The sequence below is a fragment of the Engraulis encrasicolus genome, chromosome 8 (assembly GCF_034702125.1).
Source record: "Engraulis encrasicolus isolate BLACKSEA-1 chromosome 8, IST_EnEncr_1.0, whole genome shotgun sequence".
NCBI classification, from domain to species: domain Eukaryota; kingdom Metazoa; phylum Chordata; class Actinopteri; order Clupeiformes; family Engraulidae; genus Engraulis; species Engraulis encrasicolus.
In genome coordinates this window covers 49,742,954-49,752,953 of record NC_085864.1, presented here as the reverse complement: position 1 = coordinate 49,752,953, position 10,000 = coordinate 49,742,954, and the positions used below count along the sequence as shown (strand labels likewise).

Here is a 10,000-nt window from a genome sequence, read left to right as displayed (position 1 = left end):
AATATTCCACTTTTTTGGGGTAGAAATGGCTAGTGGCTTTCAGATGAAGCTTTGGGTCATTGTCCATCTGCACTGTGAAGCATTGTCCAATGAGTCCAGAACCATTATGTTTAATATGACATGATAATATAGCCTGAAAATCTTCAGAATTCATCCTGTGGCTTTTGTCGGTAGTCCTCATCATCAATAAATACAAGGGGATAATCGTATTGACAGATATGCATGCCCACACCATGACACTACCACCACCATGATTCACTGATTGGGTGGTATGCTTTGAATCATGAGCAGTTCCTTCCCTTCTCTATACTCATTTCTCCCATTACCCTTGTACAAGATGATTTTTGTCTCTTCTGCCCATAGGATGTAACTCAAGACCTATACAGTCTTTTTAAGACATTGTTTGGCAAAGCCAAATCTGGTATTGCTATTTCTGATGCAATCAATAATTTACATCTTTTAGTGAACCCTCTGTATTTCCTATGGTGAAGTGTTCCTCAATGTTCTTGATCTTTTTCTTGATTGTTGCCTTGGGCATGTATCCACCGTTCACCTGGACACTGTTCTACATCTGGCCAACTGTTGGGAGATGGGTTTTTGTTCACCAGATACAGAATATTGTCTGTCATCCACAGCATTTGTCTTCCATGTCTGCCAGGTAATTTGGTGTTGCTCTGGTATTTCTTTTTTCCAACATTCTGAACTCTTGAATTAATCATATTCAATGTTTCCCCATCTCTCAAATGGGTTCGTATTGATTTTTTCCCATCTTATGATGGCTTGCATCACTGATGGTGACAGATGGACTTTGGATCTCATGGACATTCCGTAAAAATATATGGAAATGCAAATGGAACACTTCAAATGAACTCTAAGACCTTGTATTGACATCTTGGTGATGGTGTAGTATGGGAATAACACACATCTGACTGGAAAATAGCTGAGAAGCCTACTGTCCAATTACTTTTGATCCCTTGAAAAGTGGGCAACACACACAAAAAACGTTGCTATTTCATTCCTGTTTATGCGATATGGATTTTAACAGCTTCACATTAATGCTGAGAGTCTACAGTTAATGCACAGCTTGTTTGTTTTATTTCAAATCCATTGTGGTGGGGTATAGGGTGGAAAATGATGATAATTGTGTTGCTGTCCAAATATTTCTGGCCCTAACTAATGGGAGCTCACTTAGATGTCTTGCAATAGAATCTGAAAGCTGATCCCTTTGCACCTTATACTCCAATTCAACAATTACTGAATCTTAAATGATGGTTTTCGGCTCACAAAACAAGGCGTAAGTGGGTGTAATTGTCGTGTGCAAGGACATCACTTCTGTGATGTGAAGTAGCAGAAATGGGAGAGGATTTGGCCTTTGATATAATCAGTGTCATTGCATCTCTCTCTCTCTCTCTCTCTCTCTCTCTCTCTCTCTGACACACACACACACACACACGCACACACGCACACACACGCACGCGCACGTGCACACACACGCACACTCACTAGTGACTTTCTTGATCTCTCCTGTACACAGACAAGATGAGAGGAAAAAATGAGAGGAGAGGGGAGTTGAAGGCATGGGAGAGCACTGGAAGAAGAGGAGGAGGAAGAGGAGGAGGAGGAGGAGAAAAAAAGAATAGAGGAGAGGAGAGAGGAGAGGAGGAGACTAGGAGGCAGGAGAGAGGAGAGGAGAAGACAATCATACAAGTCTGTCATTTTGTTATCGAACTCATAAAGTTCCTTAATGACTCATTAGAGTGGAGTCTTGGCAGTGGGCAGGAGCTGTGGAGGCAATGGCAGATCAATGGTCATCAGCAGTGGCGAGGAGAGGAGAAAAATAATAGAGAAGAAGAATAGAGAGGAGAGGAAAGGAAAGAAGAGAGGAGTTGAGAGAAGACCAGGACTGGAAAAGAGGAGAGGAGAGGAGAGGAGATAGTCCTGGACCAGCCATGTAGCAATTTTGAGTTGGGGGCGTTTCTCACTGGAATTGAGTTAGTGGGTTCCTAGACATTAAAAATCACGGAGGTGCTCGTCCACCATAGTGCCAGATTTTTCACAATATGGCCGCCAAATATGGCCGCCATCGCCTATGACAAAAACCTGTGTTTTTTACTTTCAAACTGTTTATACACATGCCATACATCAATTCTGACCAATNTTTTTGAGAGGAAATCATTTCTGACAATTTCATGAGGAGAATGTGTGATTTTGACCTTAAAAGGTCATTGCCAAGGTCAAATTTGCTACTCTGAAGAATGTCAATAGACTTTCATTGTAAAAATGAGAAACAAATTCTCAATTATGGTATGAGGAGTTATTTGCTGATATTGCCATGATTATTTTGTGTCAGTATAGTGTCAGTATAGTCCTTAAAAGGTCAAGGTCATGTTCCAGGTCTTTTCCCTATTCTGAAGAACTCGGCCATGTGCTTGCCTATTAGGTCATTATTAAGAATAAGGAACAGTCACTATAAATGTAAACCTAACATTTCCACACAGTCAGAGGACAGGACAGCACATGCACTGCAACAGTCAACACAGAGAGGAGCCCCCACTAGAAGAGGAGAAGTGTGTCAGAGATCACAAGAGTACACAACTTCACTGCCTCTTTCAAATGCTTGTGCATAACATTCAACGCGGAATAAGGCGAACACCATTGCATATGATGCTTCCCACACAGCAAAAGCCTTCACATCAAGAACCTTCTCGCAACTTTTCACAAGATTGGTTCATGTTCAAGCTACCAGACAATCAGATCTGACCAGTCTTCTTGCTAGCTATGTTGTGGAATGCTCGAAAAACTGACAGAAAACCATACCTAGCACTTACAAGGGAGGATTATACATCCATTATACATGGGGTCATCTGTGGCCTAGTGATTAGAGAGTTGGTCTTTCAATCTAGGGGTTGCAGGTTTGAATTCCCCCTGACCTCTCCCTACATCTCCATCCATGGCTGAAGTGCCCTTGAGCAAGGCACCTAACCCCACATTGCTCCAGGGACTGTAACCAATACCCTGAAAAATAATAACTGTAAGTCGCTTTGAATAAATGAAAGCGTCAGCTAAGTGCAATGTAATGTAATATACATTGGCAGGCATCCAGCTCTGATTATGCTGACAAATCATCACTTTCTGGTACCAAGGGTTCACACTATGCAGCCTTATTACTGTTTCCAGATGCCTCAGTGAACAGGCACCTTCAAAAGTCTCCAGTGTCGGGCACAGAATTAGGCCAAGCTGATGATATACTGCAGAGGAATTTACCATGCCAAGAGGTACCTGATCATGCAAAGCCAGTGGTTCGACCTGCCCTACCACCAGACATGCTGCTGCATCCTGAAAACAAACAAGCAACATTACTGTATGTTGCCACTGCAAAAGGTTTATCAGGAAAGCATGAATTCTTGATCAGCCTGATTCACTCTGGTGTGTCAGGAGGAGACCTTTTGATGCAGGCTGCTGTACACACACTTGTCTCATCTGCTGTTGTGCCAATGATGCGTGCTGGCTTCCTTCCTATAATACCAAGACCCATTACTGAGTGTGCCACTGTCAGATACTGCCTATCCAACTTCCAGTGTTCGCAGGCAGATGATCCAGGCATCAATGGCAATTTGGTGTGATGAAACCTGCATGAGACGGAGCACTTAAAGGATCTATTCCACTGTATTGGCCCTTTCCATTGGAGGCATGTTATTCTCAGATATCAGGGAAAATTGCCTCGAGGTTCTGGCCTAGATAATGCATTGATACATGTTTCTCCAGTGGGAGGTATTCTGGACTCACAAGTACAAGGCAGATTATCCAGTGCTTGCACAGGTACAGGCATTGCACACTTCACTGGCTTCAAATTAACCCTCTGAGGTCTAAGGCCTTTCAGAGGCTTTTAGGCTGCTTGCACCACCCTGACATTTTCAAGTATTTTCAGCTAACAGTAAGCATCTATGCAAAAGTGGAATATATGGTTGTATTGTGAAAAGCCTGACAAGAAATAATCTGAAAAAAAAAATGGATGTCATACAAACATGTTTTATTTAAATTGAGTATAAACACAACTGTACAAAAAAACAGGTTTCAGACGTCTTCAAAAAGTTCAAGAAAACACACAATAAATATATCTAGCCAAGACTTTTGAAGTTTGAATCTTGTAAACAAATGTGTTGGCAGCATAAAAGTGAAAAGAGCATTTAGAAATGTTTTGTTGTTTTCATACAAAATGCAAAAAAGAATGACTATGTCACTGCCACTGCCTGTCTCATTTGAATACTAATGAGATAGGTGTGAAAAACCTCTAATGGCCCACACCCCCCTGTCAATCCCCATGTGCTCTGATAGCCCCAACCCCCCTGTCACTCTACGTCTGCTGTGTTTACCCTACCCGAAAGGGGCGTGTTGTCACCTCTGAATAGCCACTCAAGCACCGGTACTTTACATGTGAATAGCTATAGGTGTGGCTGCTACAGGCAGAGAGTACAGAATATGCGAAGATTTCTTTTCACTTTCTTTAAATTGGGCCAGCTATATAATTTATTTAATATATATATATTTGAAATCTGGAAGGTCTGAGGTTTCTAATGGCGTAACGTATGTGTTTCAATGACAAAAACTCACAGAGTTACAGATTTGTTTTTGGAGACATGTCAAACTGCCCTCTCAAGGGCACTTAGACCTCAATGGGTTAAAGTTGCCCAGAATTTGAGTTTGAGGCCTTGATTGAGCAAGTGGAGAGCTTGAATCAAGACAAGTCAGAGCTCTGCCAATTCTTTGAAGTTTGGCTGGATTTGGCGGCCATCATTAAAAATGCTGTTGTCTCTGAAAGAGAAGGAAAATAAATCAATATGTGGCTACCATAACTTCCTATGCCAATCTTTGCAGAACGTAACTGCAGTAGCCTCTTACTGCTGTGCGAGGTGACATAAAGGTTGAGCAGCAGTTTGTAGTAGGAGCCACACGCAATGTTAATGTTGCAGCAATGTTTGAGTTCTTTCCATCAGATTAGAATGATCACTGATGTCCTCAACTTTCTCACCAACACCACCACTTTGAAGCGGAGAGAATGACACCTCCAACATGCACTGAGCACCACTCCGTGCCTTACATTCAACCGAAATGTGTAATTGTTGCTAGACTTTGTGGTGGATCCGCAGAATCCATACTCGTTGACCGTTAATGCGCCCGTTCCACTGCACAATCGGCTCAGCAACCAGGTTGTTAACAGGAGTGTCACACCTCGCCTGCGCAACCGTCTCCAAAGCTTGTTTGCAGCTTATGCTGGCAGGATAGGTTAGTTCTCAAGAACATAAGATAAGTGGAACTGTTTCAAAAAGGAATCTTCTGCAGTACAAAGATCAACCATAGAAGACACCAGCAATCATCGTAAAGGAGCAGAAGTTGGTCTCATCTAAAGACATAGCTGAGGCACATAGGAGGATGGACATTGCTGAGGAACGGGGCATGAGTATTCAGCAGATCTCATGATGTCGTTTCAGCATCATCCCTGTTAGATGGTGACCTTCTGTTGGTTGTTAACAAGTCAAAGCTTGTCAGTGAAATTGAGCCTCACCTTAATCTCACCCAATGAAGCTCTGAGTCTACTTTTTGCCCTCATGTTCGGGTAGACTTCATGTCAAAGATCTGTCATATGCCTCTGGCAGAATTTAGGTGCTGTCATCAATGCCATCATCAACTCAGCAGTATCCCTCTGCTGACATCCAGAGCTCATCCATCTTGTGACTCCTACATTGAGATGTCATTGAAGGAAGGTGAACGCATGCGGTGTACCAACTCAACAACAGCCGTTGACATCATTGGCGAACGGACTAACACCCATTCCTCACCAACTTGATAAGTTCCGGGCCTCTGTGGAGAAGAAGTGAAATCTCCAATTGTTAGTTCCAGACATGATTTATTATCAAACCAGAGGCAATACTACTGTCATTGTCAGCCCTGTTGTTGTTGATGATGAGGTGCTACCAGCAAAGTCAGCTGATGGTGAAGAGATTCCAGAGCTCTTGAACTGCGTTGATGAGGCTTAGGCCAGGTTGCTGGTGCATGTTGAGTGGGCTGTTCGTGTGAAGCAGTGCAGAAAAGTTGTTATAGACTCAAATGATACAGACACATTTGCATTGCTTCTCCACTACAGCCCATATTTCCAAGAACTTGGTATGCAGGAGATTTGCCAGCAGTATGGCACTGGCTAGATGCGGAGAATGCTTCCCCTCCATCAATTAGTCTCTCATCTTGGAGCATCACTGACAAAAACTGTGATCAAAGAACATATCCTGTAAGGAGATGATTGCATGAGTAGGGGGGTTGCATGAGGTTGGGACTAAACATGCAGCCATGGTTTCTGATCCAGTCCAGTACTTGCTATCTTTGGAGAGGCCGAAATATTGACCGAGCAAGATGCAACATTGGCTGGGAAGTACTTGGTGCGTGTCTGGGCTGGGGCCAGATCAACCACAACAGCTGTAATAGTTGATGATCACAGAGTATAAATGTACAGCAGTGGTGATTGAATCAATGCTCTTCCTCCCATCAGTAGTGCTATAAGAGGGCACATTCAGAGTGGGGCATTTCTTGTTCATAGAGTCTGCAACATACTTGCAAGAACCAAGGACCCCAAAATAAGCCTAAGCAACATGGGTGGCAGGAGCACACATCTTGCATACTCCTGCCATTAAAATGCCTGAAACCGTAATCATAAGGTGTGCTTAAATTATGTAAATGTGCAGGACAGTGTGAAAATCGAAAATGCTGCTGGCTTTCACTGACTTTATTTTGCCAAGGAAAAATGAGGAGCCATTGTAAAAACACATCCCACTAAATTGCATGCATACACAAATTCAGTACAAAAACAGAAAATACTGTGTGTACATTATGTGTTATCTTCCACCTTAATTAATGTTACTCTGTTCCACCTTAGTTAATTTATTGTGCTTTGGGCGTATTTTAAGCCTAGGCCTTTATCATGACATTTATTCATTAAATGTTCATGATATGATGGTCCCTAAAGTGTTAAGAAATATTAAATGTTAGAAATGTTAGATTTACATTTATAGTCGCAGTTCCTTATTCTTAACAATGACCTAATGGGCAAGCACATGGCTGAGTTCTTCAGAATAGGAAAAATACCTTGACCTTGACATTGACCTTGACCTTTTAAGGACAATACTGACACAAATAATCATAGTAACATCAGCAAATAACTCCTCATGCCATAATTGATCATTTGTCTCTCATTTTTACAATGGCAGTCTACTAACGTTCATCAGAATAGCAAATTTGACCTATTAAGGTCAAAATCACACATCCTCCTCATGTAATTGTCAGAATTGAATTCCTCTCCAAAAATTGGTCAGAATTGATGTATGACATGTGTATAAACAGTTTGAAAGTAAAAAAAGTCAGTTTTTTGTCATGGGCAATGGTGGCCATATTTGGCGGCCATATTGTGAAAAATCTGGCACTATGGTGGACGAGCACCTCCGTGATTTTTAATGTCTAGGAACCCACTAACTCAATTCCAGTGAGAAACGCCCCCAACTCAAAATTGCGAACGGGTCTACATGGCTGGTCCAGGACTAAGAGGAGAGAGGAGAGGAGAGGAGAGGAGAGGAGAGGAGAGGAGGGCAGAGGAGAGGAGAGGAGAGGAGAGGAGAGGAGAGGAGAGGAGAGAAAAAGTACTGAAGGAGAAGAGGGGATTAGTGAAGAGCAGCGGAGAAGAAGGAGGTGAAGAAAGAGGAGATGAGGTTAGAGCAGAGAGGATGAGAGAGGAAAAAAGAGAAGACAAGTAGAGAAGACAAATTGGCAGACCGTAGGCAGAGCGGCGCACGTTGGGGGAGGTCAATAGCCATCGGGCTAGAGGCAGGGCCGCTCACAGCTTTGACCAGGCCCAGGACAAAGTCATCTGAAAGGGCCCCCCGGCCTAATAGATACAATGTAATGACCCGATTCTGGGCCCCCTCTCTCCCCGGGCCTGGGACAACTGTCCCTTTTTGTCCCCCCACCCATTGCCGGCACCCATAGTCATAGGCCACGAGTAGCACAAGACAAATTGGCGGACTCTAGGCAGTGCGGCGCGGATTGGGGGGGTCAATAGCCATCGGGCCAGAGGCCGTGAGTAGCACTGAGGAGAGGAGAGAAGGAGAGGGGATGAGAGGAGAGGAGAGGAGAGGAAAGGAGAGGAGAGGAGAGGAGAAGAGGAGAGGAGGAGAGGAGAAGAGGAGAAGAGGAGAGGAGAAGAGGAGAGGAGAAGAGGAGAGAAGAGGAGAGGAGAAGAGGGTCAATAGCCATCTGGTCCAGAGGCCATGAGTAGCACTGAGGAGAGCAGCTCACCCTAGCTAATAGCCTTCCTCTTGGGGGGCAGCACCCTGGCCCGCCGACAGGGGGGGACAAAGGGGTATATTGTCACGGGCCCAGGGAGATAGGCGGCCCAGAATTGGGTCCCCATTACAATGTATGTATCGGATAGGGGGCCCTTTCAGATGATTTTATCCTGGGCCCAGAGAAAGCTGTCCGCAGCGCTGGCGGCACCAACTATGGTACATAATTAATCAACCACCAGGGGGCGGGACCCAGGACGGGACCTCTATTCCTACTCCTGGGAGACAGAACTCAACAGAGGATTATTAAAACAGAGAGCATAGCAGTGTGTATGTGTGTGTGTGCGTGTGTGTGTATCAGTAAAAGGTCTCGATGGGGCGAGTCTCCACCTGCGCAGCTCATTGGCTTAGCAGTATGAATAAGTAGTGTGCAAGTTTCGGCAAGTTTCATTAAATGTTCAAAGAGTGAGATGTCGAGTGAAATCGACCATGAGAGAACCATTTTTACCTCCGCCACTGTGAGAGAGTGCATGCATGCGTGTTTGAGTGTGCTCTTGTTAGTTTGTGGGTGGGTGTGTGCGTTTGTCTGTGTTTTATTTTTAGCCAGAAGTCTAAAGGGCCGTACACACACATCGCTGCTATTTACTAGCTTCTCGCTTGCTCACCTACTCGCCTCTCTTTCATGGAACGTTTGCTGAAAGTTCCCGCGGCTTTAACTGCCAATGAACAGGCGAGAAGTACCGAACTCTGCCTTCCAATTGGTTACTCGCTTACTCGCGTCGCTCGAAGATAAAATATTTTCAACTCGGGATCCGCCCACATCGCATCGCTTGTACAGTACTCGCCTACTCGCCAGCTAGTCTCGCTGGAACACATTGACATTCTATTGAGTTCATTCGCTGAGCGAGTAACTGGCAGCGACGTGTGTGTACGGCCCTTAACTTTCCATAGAGGGCAGCCATAGGTCAGTGCTGTTGTTAGAGAATAGAATAGAATAGAAAGCCTTTATTGTCAGTATACAAAGTATACTGAGATTTTAGCTTCCCTACGAAGTGCACAGTCCTTTATAGATGATCATTGTCCAGTAAGTGTGTGTTCATTGTTGTAACAGCTTTGGGGAAGAAGCTGTTCTACATCCTATTGGTTCTGGCTGGCAATGCCTTGTAGCGCCTGCCAGAGGGCAACAGTGTGAAGAGATGAAAGCCAGGATGTGTGGGATCTTTAATGATACTCCTGGCTCTATTTACGCAGCGGGAGTTGTAAATTGTGACTATGGGAGGCAGGGGGCAGCCTATGATTTTTTGTGCTGTTTTGGTCACCCTCTGCAGTCTCTTCCTGTCAGCCTCAGTGCAACTTGAGTGCCACACTGACACTGCGTAGGTCAGCAGGCTCTCTATGGTGGAACGGTAAAAGGTCACCAGCAAGCTTGAGTCTAACTGTTCTTTCTTAAGTACTCTGAGGAAGTGCAATCGCTGCTGGGCCTTTTTTACCAGAGCCGAGGTGTTATTCGACCAGGAGAGATCAGCGGAGATGTGTACACCTAGGAATTTAAATGAGCTCACTTGTTGGTGGTGTTGTTGTTGTTGTTGCAGTGTTTATCAAAGTTGAGCCTTCATTTTGCCCACCTTTCATCTGCTTTTTAATGTTGCTGTGATTTGATTGAACCAGACTACAAA

At 44.2% G+C, this 10,000-nt stretch overlaps 1 pseudogene; it reads right to left on the bottom strand.

Annotated features, from left to right (window-relative positions):
- LOC134453951 (uncharacterized) overlaps positions 1-10,000 on the bottom strand; it is a 54,593-nt pseudogene that overhangs the window by 19,139 nt on the left and 25,454 nt on the right.